The 9,586-nt window shown below is 41.5% G+C and overlaps 1 long non-coding RNA gene across 1 annotated transcript; it reads left to right on the forward strand.

Moving 5' to 3' along the window:
* Positions 1-288: 288 nt before the first annotated feature.
* LOC148521917 (uncharacterized) lies at positions 289-5,813 on the forward strand. The gene is made up of 3 exons (XR_015878787.1): positions 289-352; positions 5,037-5,353; positions 5,731-5,813. It is a non-coding gene; the product is annotated as an uncharacterized LOC148521917 (long non-coding RNA).
* The last annotated feature ends 3,773 nt before the right edge of the window (positions 5,814-9,586 follow it).

Here is a 9,586-nt window from a genome sequence, read left to right on the forward strand (position 1 = left end):
AAGGTTGAGACATTGTCAGCTTGATAGATAAATAAGTACAGTAAGTGGAGATTTGACTTATAGGTATTCTTTTTAAGCACGGGCAGCCGTGAGTAGCTTCTTGAGCTCTGTCTGCATGAAGATTGCCGTTCTACAGGCATGGGTGGATGATTCTTTTAGACTTAATTGCCTCTCTAGTCCAGCCAGGAGGAGAGTCGGGGGAGGTTGCAGCAGCAACCAAAGGGCCAGCCAGGTGGGCTGTGCCATCAGCTGCCAGAAGATCATCTTACAGCAGCTGCTTACAGAATCCTCTGACAGTCACATCACATGCATGTCAGGGAAAGCCCAGCCTGATGTGGTCACTTCTGATGAGGTAAGTTGTTAAATTGTCATAGTAATATTTCTGTGGCATTTCACTCAAAACTTTTGAGCTGTACTTTAGCAAAAAAGTAGTTTAGGAGCTAAGTGGTTTTCTTAGCTGGTAAATAGTAATGGCTATATAGAATTGTGCCACATTACAGGATCACTAATTTTTACCCTAAGTCATTCAAAAGGATTCCAAATTACACAAACATGGGAGAATTCTGCTAACAAATATTTTGTTAACACTTATAACAGTCACTTTTTTCATTTACTTCCCTTGTACAGTAACCTAAGCCATAGCTATTTCTCAACTCCAGGATCACCTGTAACATCACATAGTTATGTATACCAACCATTGTCTACTATGAGATAAAGAAACAAATCAGGGGGTAAATTTACTAACCACTGATTTTGAGATTTCCTGCATCTTCCATCAATATTGCAATGTGGAGATTTACTAAAGAAAAATCTGATGGAAATTTGCATGAAAAATCCAACTTTAGATGGCAATAGACAGCATTACACCATCAAAGCTATAGACTGTACACACATTGGGCTGAAACATTTGGCCAAAATATATAAACAACATGTCTATTCTACAAATGTGCAGGTGGTGTGTGATAATGTTGTAATTTGCTATCCTGTCTTGTGCTACAATGCCTTTATCCTAAGTCAGTTATCCCTCTATGAGAAGTTTTAGGCAGGACTAATGCCAGAGGGAGGTCTTCTGGGTATGTATACTTTTGTTTGTCAGATTATTCTAAATGCATAAACATATATGTGCATTGTGAAACCATTTAACCACTATTGTTTTTTGCCTAACATGTGATGCAGAATGTGGCTGTTTTTCTTGGCTTCTGACTCCATTGTCACTTAGTAGAAGTGCCCCATATAACACATCATTCCACACAATAATAGTTCCCCTTATGCATTATGCCACCCCAGCAACTCAACTCCCCATGTCCCTCCAGCAGCCTCTCACCTGCCCCTCTGTGCCATCAGCAGCCAACAGGTGTGGATTTGGGGCTGGGCCACTAGCTAATTACAGCTAGTGCACCGGCTGGCAGAAACAGACATGGACAGACAACACCAGCGTAATTTGAATCTGGCACCGGTCGTGAGCCAATCAGTGCTCGTGGACCAGCAGCCAATCAGGAGCCACTGCTGATTGTCTGTGAGCTTTGATTGTCTCACGACCAGCGGTACTGTCTTTACATGACTGCCTGCTAGTGCACCAGATGTAATCAGCTGGTGGGCCAGCACCAAATCAACATTGCTGACACCCGGGCCCCCTCAATGGCCCTGTTTGGACTGGCCCACCTTGTTTGCGTGACAGGGTGAAGGGGGAGTGATGGGCTACAGAGGGAGCTCAGGCACCATAGAAGCAGCACCCACAGTGGTTATGTCACTGTTTGCAAGCATGTTAGCAAACAGTGGGGTGATTTTCAGGATCAATGGAATGAGGTTATAGGTGAGCACAATGTAAACAAATAAAGGCTGCAGGTGTACTTCACAGTCCAGTCTTAAACCCTGGCAATGCTGAGTACCCCAGCTAGTGATAAATGACACTACAGACAGCAAACCAACTTCAATGAAAGTAAGAATGAAACACATGTATGTGAGCAGGCTGTGATAAGCAAAACATCTGCAATACGGTACATCTCTCTTATCTTTGGGTACATACTGTGGTTCATTACCGTGGTATGTACCAAGACTATTGCAAAGGACAGCTTTCCTGATAAGAGCTGTCCTTTGCGGTGGCTCCGGACAGAGTGACATCCAAGTTTAACACCCAAAAGTCCCTCTGGCATCCTTCTGTGCATGATCTGATCCCACCCAAGGGGGAGCATCCCGTTAAGAAGCCCATAGGCTTCTACTGGGTGGCGTTACCCATCGGGATGAAGCACCGGAATGCATCACATACTGGTTCTTAGTACATTTGGGGAATGTAGTAAAACCCCTGAAACTGCATTTTCGGGGGTTTTACCATATTTTCACCTTTAGTACTTCCCACCCTGTGTTAGATAGGTCCACAAATAATTCACATCAAGTCGACATATTTTAAAAAATATACTCTCACTAGTCATCTAGTGGTGGGTCATCACTGTCATGAACATAGAGGCCTAGGACTACTTCTGGTGGTATAATGGCACACACCAGATCCTCATAATCTAAGTAGTCCATTTGAGAGTTTTACAAACCTCTCTTCTAAAGTTTATAATACTCTGGTGGATGTCTTTAATTTATTATAACTAGACACTCTCTTGCATTATACTTTAATTAAGCCACTCTGAAGGTGCTTCCAAAATCAGGCCTAGATTTATCCCTGCCCAGTTCCTACAGGCTGAACTTGCTGCTTATCTTAGATTACAAACTACTTACCAAGACTTTAGCAGAAAGATTGGAAATCATTTTACCACAATTCATTCACATGGACCAGATGGGTTTAATATGTGGAAGGAGTTCTGTAATAAATGTTAGAAGAGTTTTAACTGCCATACAATAGCTACAAAATGTTTCCCCACATCTCCAAGACAGGTTCTTTCTCTTGACACCGAAAAGTCATTTTACCTTGTTCAGTGGTCACGTCTTTTTGATACATTAAGTCGTTTTGTGTTCCCTCAACAGTTTATTCTCATACTTCGCACCCTTTATAATTCACATTCCCAGATCTCTTGTAATGGTACTCTCTCATCTCCTTTCCCTATTCTAAAAGGAAAATGTCAAGGATTCCCCCTTTCCCCTTTATTTTCACAATAGCCATTGCACCACTGGCAATTGCACTAAGCAACTCACCTTTGTTCTGGGGTATCTCAGTTGCCAATGTTGACCTAAAAGTCACACTTTTTGCTGATGACATGATTTTATTTGTCTCAGATCCTGCACAATCTATTCCTGCAGTGATGGATGTCATCTTATCATTTAGCATAGCCACCTCCCCAAAAGAACAACCAGCACCAGGCTTTGGAGACACAGTACTAGTTGTGCTAAATACAGGGGACAAATGATGTAAGGGTCCCCTGTATTAAGCACAATCAGCACCAGGCTATTCAGATCCTACTCCTACATGCTGGTATTTGGAGAACCACAAGTACCAATATGCGGGACATTATGTGCTACTGGTATCTGTAGTACCACAGCAAAATAAATATTCAAAAAACCACAGAACACACACACTGTGACAGTACAAATTTAATAATACATACACGCACACACATGCACAAACACACTCACTATCTCATATACTCACCTATGAATCCCTGTAGCCCATCATGTCCTCTTCTCCAGTAGTAATCCATAGGGTACCTGTAATGAAAATTCCATACTCATCTCCTCATATGTGTGGAGTACATCCTCTTCTGTCCATGTAGGAATCCACAGCTTGGCAAAGAAACAAATCAAAAATACGTGGATCACCGAACTTAGTACTTGTCTCTAAGGACAATACTACCCAAATGACCGCTTCCCTGTGAGATTTCACTATAGAAATCTCAATGCTGAGCGTTCATTGACTGAGAGAGGCAAGCCTTCCACCTCTCAGCCAATGAACGGTTCACTACATTGAAGTCAATGGCGAGAACCGCAAAGGTAACCTTAAGTAACCTTGCGGTTCTCACCATTGACTTCAATGGAGGGAACCGTTCATTGGCTGAGAGGTGGAAGGCTCGCCTCTCTCAGCCAATGAATGCTCAGCACCGGGATTTCTATAGTGAAATCCTGCCGCTGAGATGTCAGTAGGGTAGTACCATCCTTAGAGGAGGGTACTAATGTCCGCTGGTCCGGGATTTTCAGTTTGTTTTTTTGCCAAGACCCTAGATGCCTACATGGACAAAAGAGGACATGATCCATGCATAGGAGGAGGTGAGTATGGTATTTTTTTTCAGGTACCCTATGGATTCCTACTGGACCAGTGGACCAGATGGGCTTAAGGGATACATAGGTGAGTATGTGAGATAGTGAGTGTGAGTGTGCATATGTGTATGCATATATGTTTTATTAAATTTGTACTGTCACAGAGTGTGTGTTCTGTGGTTTTTGTAATATTTATTTTGCAGTGGAACTACAGGTACAAGCTGGCCTGTAATGTCCCACATGCTGGTACTTGTGCTTCTCCAAGTACCAGCATGTGGGGGAGGCTTTGAGGGACCTGTAGTTTCACAGTTAAAGACAATATTTTTACTGCTATCAATTGCACCACACTACATAATCAACTCGCCACCCACTGCTCCAGGGGTGCCGTGGTATAAAGCCACTCTATCAGCCTAGACCTGGTGTGCCCTGGAGAGGGGGACCCCTGTGTTGGGTGGTACCCAGCTCCACAGGGATCCCCAGCCTCGGCTGACTAGTAGTCAGGGGTAATGCTTTGGCTGGTCTGATCTCCGGCGGCAGACGCCCATGCTTTTAGCAAAACTGCGGGCTCAAATACGTCGTCGTAAGTATGCTTTTGCGTTTTTTGTATTTTTAAAAAAACCATGTTTTGGGATTTTTTTTAAATATGGTAGCAAGCATTAATGTATGTTGTACCTATTGTACAGTATGGTCCAACTGTACTTTCATTAAATGTCAGTTTGTAATATTTACATAGAATGCACAGATCCTTCTTTTTTTAATTTTATGTTGTATGCAAATTCCGCGGTGTCTCCAATGTTAATGCTGCAAACTATAACATTCTAAACACAATTCTCACTTCTTAGGGCAACAGCGGAGACGGAGAATGCCGCGGAGAAGCGGGCACAATGAACCTCTGAACAACCCTCCAAACCCCTCCCCTTCCCAACCTGATCAACTCATCCTCCCTCCCTGGCCCAATACTCCCCAAGTAACCCTCCCTCCCTGGCTCAATACTTCCCAAGAAACCCTCCCTCCCCTGCCCACTAATCCCAAATAACCCCTCCCGAACTTGATACCTCCTCCCAAATAACCCCTTCCTCTGCTGATTATGAAACCATTTCCTCTCCTTCCCTTCCCCCTATGAAAGACCAGGCTTCCCCTTCCCCGTCACGTATTCCAGGTAATGTGTACTTTAACTGTCTTTTATGTTTAAATATGTAACTTAATGTAAATAGGATGTATGTGTGTTGTTCTACATGGTGATGTTGGTTAGATTGACTATCTAATAGTTTGTAATCAGGGACTTTTTCCATCTGGATTCTGGTTTGGAAATGTCAATACAACAAACATTAATACAATGTGCATAAACCCCTGGCCTTGATTTTATCATTTGATGGGCCTACAAGTCTACCAGGTTTTTTTATATATATTTTTGGGTAGGCCACAACTTCATTGTGTCCCACACACTTTGTAGGGCACATAATAAACTAGTACTTTTCAATGTTTGAGTCTCTAATTAAATGTTGATGAAATCACATTTTTATCTAATCTCTACAGATCCCCAGATGCTGAATAAGGTCCTCAGAGAGGAAATAAATTTGGCCCGCCATCATTTGGGACAATTGGGAGATTGTTTGGGCCGAATTCTTGCCGCCTTGGACCAGGCTGAAGTTTAATTTTTTTATTTTTGGTTTTGTTTGTTCATTAATTAAAATTTTGTCTAACTACTACCTTTGTCATCATTTTTTTAAATAATGAACTGTCTAATCCTGGCTTCTAAATGGATCATTGTTTATTTCCTGTAGTTTTGTAAATTCAGAATGACACATACTTAAACAATCCTATGGTCAGTTTGATCTGCATTTTTGCATTTAAGATAATTGTGGAGTAACACGCGTTAAAAAAATGTTAGCCCTCATTGTAAGCCAAAAACAGTAATAGAGCATAATAAATTTGTTTAATTTTGTTCACACAAATACTTCAGGGTATTCATGGCAAACAGTGTAACATATGTTTAACAACCTTGATTTAATGTGTGGCATGTGTTTGGTTTGTGGTTACTACATTTGTGTTAAAAAAACTATAGACTAAAACCCACTTGTGTCCCAAATAGCCACTATATTAGACGCCACACGCATGTTTCAAACACATGGTTTAAGGTTTGCATATAATTGAAAATACTTTGAGCCCAAAAAACTAGGTATGTGATGTTAAAATTGTACATTTATTGTTTGGCAAAACAGCACAAAAAAACATTAAAAAGTAAAAAAAAAATACAAACACAAGGACATACACAAAATAAAGGTTGCTCCAAACAAAATCACGAACTGATCCAAATGGACATTCACATGGTGGTACAATCCAGCAAAAGTGTTGTTGTTTTTCCAAAAACATACAAGGGTATTGACAATTTGTTGGTCATGTTTTTTGGATTTGAAAACTGGTAGGGAGAAGAAAGAAAAAAGAAAAAAAATTAGAAACAAACATGGTATAAACTTCAAAAACAAACAAGGATTTTAAAAAACACAAAGATGCAGAAAAAGAAAACAAATACAAATTAGGAAAAAACACTAGAAATACATACCTGAAAAAACGAACAACCACAGCATTGCGTCTGCCCCCCCGGGCAGTCTCATGCCACTTACCTCATGGGGGCCATCCTCAGGCAAGGCATCCTCTGGCTGCATTGGTACTCTACTCCTTATGGCGATGTTATGAAATATCCCACACAGGACCACGATCCTCGAAACCATATCTGGCGAATACATTAGGTTGCCACCAGAGTGGTGGACGCATCTGAATCGTCCCTGTAAAAGGCCAATACAGCACTCCAACACCTGCCTGGTGGCAGTAAACATGGCATTATATTGAGTTTGTGGCCCTGCTGTGGGTGCCAAATAAGGAGTCAGCAGCCAGGGCATGCAAGGATATCCACTGTCACCTGTAGGAAAGGATAGACATTAAGAATTTACCTAATAAAACACTTACAGTCACCTTTATAGAGAAACTCATACCCAAATTTAACTTACCCAGAAGCGACGCATCACCAGCTTGCAGTGTTGCTAATTTATGCCAAATCCCTGAATGCTGAATCACATATGTGTCATGAGAACATCCAGGAAATTTGTAATTCAGGGAGAGGATCTGGAGGGAGGTATCACATAGCACCATCACATTCATGGAATGTTAATGTTTCCTATTTCTATAAATATGCTCATTCTCTGCTGGAGGCTGAAGTGCTATATGAGTGCCATCCACTACCCCTATGACATGTGGAATGCCAGCAATGTCCATAAACTTCTGCTTTACCACACCAAGGGCTTCCATATCCACAGGCATATCAATAAATTGGGCTATATGGTTAAAAAAAGCACCCATCACACGCCTCAGGATCCTGGAGAATGATGGCTGGGAACTGCTAGCCACCAGACCCACAGTGGTCTGGAAGGACCCTGAGGTGCAGAAATGTAACACCACCAGCAACTGTGTTAGTGGTGGTATTGATGTAGGAATATGAATTTGACTCTCTAGATCACTCTTTATTATTGAAAGAGTGTCTAGGATAATGTTGGGTGGGAGGCGGTAAGTTGTTAACACAACATCATCTGGCATTCCAAAAAGGGTGACCCATGTTCGATATATCTGGGGCATTGCACGCCTCCTATGCATACACCGAGGAGGAGGACAAGGTAGGTTAGGGTGTGGTAGCATGGAGAGGATGAGCTCGCCCACATCTCTCTGAAATGTGTGTTAGCAAAAATTTGTTTGTCTGATAATGAAAGTTTGTAAAAAAAAATAACTTAACTTAGTCAGAATGTAGCAGATTCTTACAGGGTTGGGTAGGGCCATCTTGGCAACCACCTACATGTGTTGTATGTTCGAAAATAAAAAAACAAGGCAGAATAGCAAGGAAATACATTTAAATAAGTTGGTTCAAAACACATAGCAAAAAATTTGTTAAGTTAGAAACAAACAGAAGGAAAAAAAAAATCAAAAACCATAAATTTGGAGCAAAAAAAAAATGTGCAAGCAGGACTCAGATACACTTACCTGGGACCATGATAAAGTGGACAGGAATACTCCTTAAGACCACAAAAAGCAACGACCAAAACTAAATTTTGAAATAAAAACAAATAAAAAGATTAACCAAAAGTAAACCATGTCATGCCCACAATGGACTGATGCTTGCAGGACTCAGATACACTTACCAGACTCTCAAGCCAATGATGTATTGTGCCAAAACTCCTCACAATGCAAAACAACAACTAACAGCCAACCACCAACACACAAGTAATGGTCCATTTAGGTGAACCTTAAATAGGGATGCAAATCACACATTTATTGAGTAATGAAGGAAAGGTGTGCATTTTGCGTAGTCAAACATGGATGCACACACAACCAATCCATGATGCGCTCACATCTCATCAAACTCCCGCAATTATTGAGTAATGAAGGAAAGGTGTGCATTTTGCGTTGTCAAATATGGATGCACGCAACATGGATGCACGCACAACCAATCCATGATGCACTCACATCTCATCAGCCTCCCGCATTTATTGAGTAATGAAGGAAAGGTGTGCATTTTGCCTAGTCAAACATGGATGCACGCAACATGGATGCATGCACAACCAATCCATGATGCGCTCACATCTCATCAAACTCCCGCATTTATTGAGTAATGAAGGAAAGGTGTGCATTTTGCGTAGTCAAACATGGATGCATGCAACATGGATGCAGGCGCAACCAATCCATGATGCGCTCACATATCATCAAACTCCCGCATATATTGAGTAATGAAGGAAAGGTGTGCATTTTGCATAGACAAACATGGATGCATGCAACATGGATGCACGCACAACCAATCCATGATGCGCTCACATATATAAATATGGCTCTAACCAACACTAGCACTTCATTCTTTCTAAATTTTTATCAGCATGGATCCAGAGGAGCATGAAAACCAGAGCCAAGACCTAAGAAGTAAGTTTGTTTAACAATGTTTGCTATTGACACTAAAACATATGAGTAATAATTCCACATGCATCATAAAGTTATTTGCAAACTAACATGTTGTAGGTGGACACCCTCAACCAAGTCCCACTGAGGAGGAGGCTGGGCCAAGTCGGAGGAGGACAAGGAAGCCTCCATTTTCAAGGTTGGAGATGGAGGCATTGGTGACTATGTGCATGGACAATATTGTCCGTGCACCAAGAAATATGGGGCCTGGACAAAAGGACAGGATATGGGATGAGATAGCCAGGGCTGTCAATAGTGCAGGAACCTCACACAGATCCAATGATGTGGTTCACAAAAGGTACGGAAATTGCTATTGTGAATATGGTTTACAAATTAAAGTGTAAAATGAACCAGGAATAACCCAACTACATTAACTGTAAATATTGACAGGTGGATG

Source organism: Taudactylus pleione, unplaced genomic scaffold, assembly GCF_031769625.1.
Source record: "Taudactylus pleione unplaced genomic scaffold, aTauple2 ptg000154l, whole genome shotgun sequence".
NCBI lineage: Eukaryota > Metazoa > Chordata > Amphibia > Anura > Myobatrachidae > Taudactylus > Taudactylus pleione.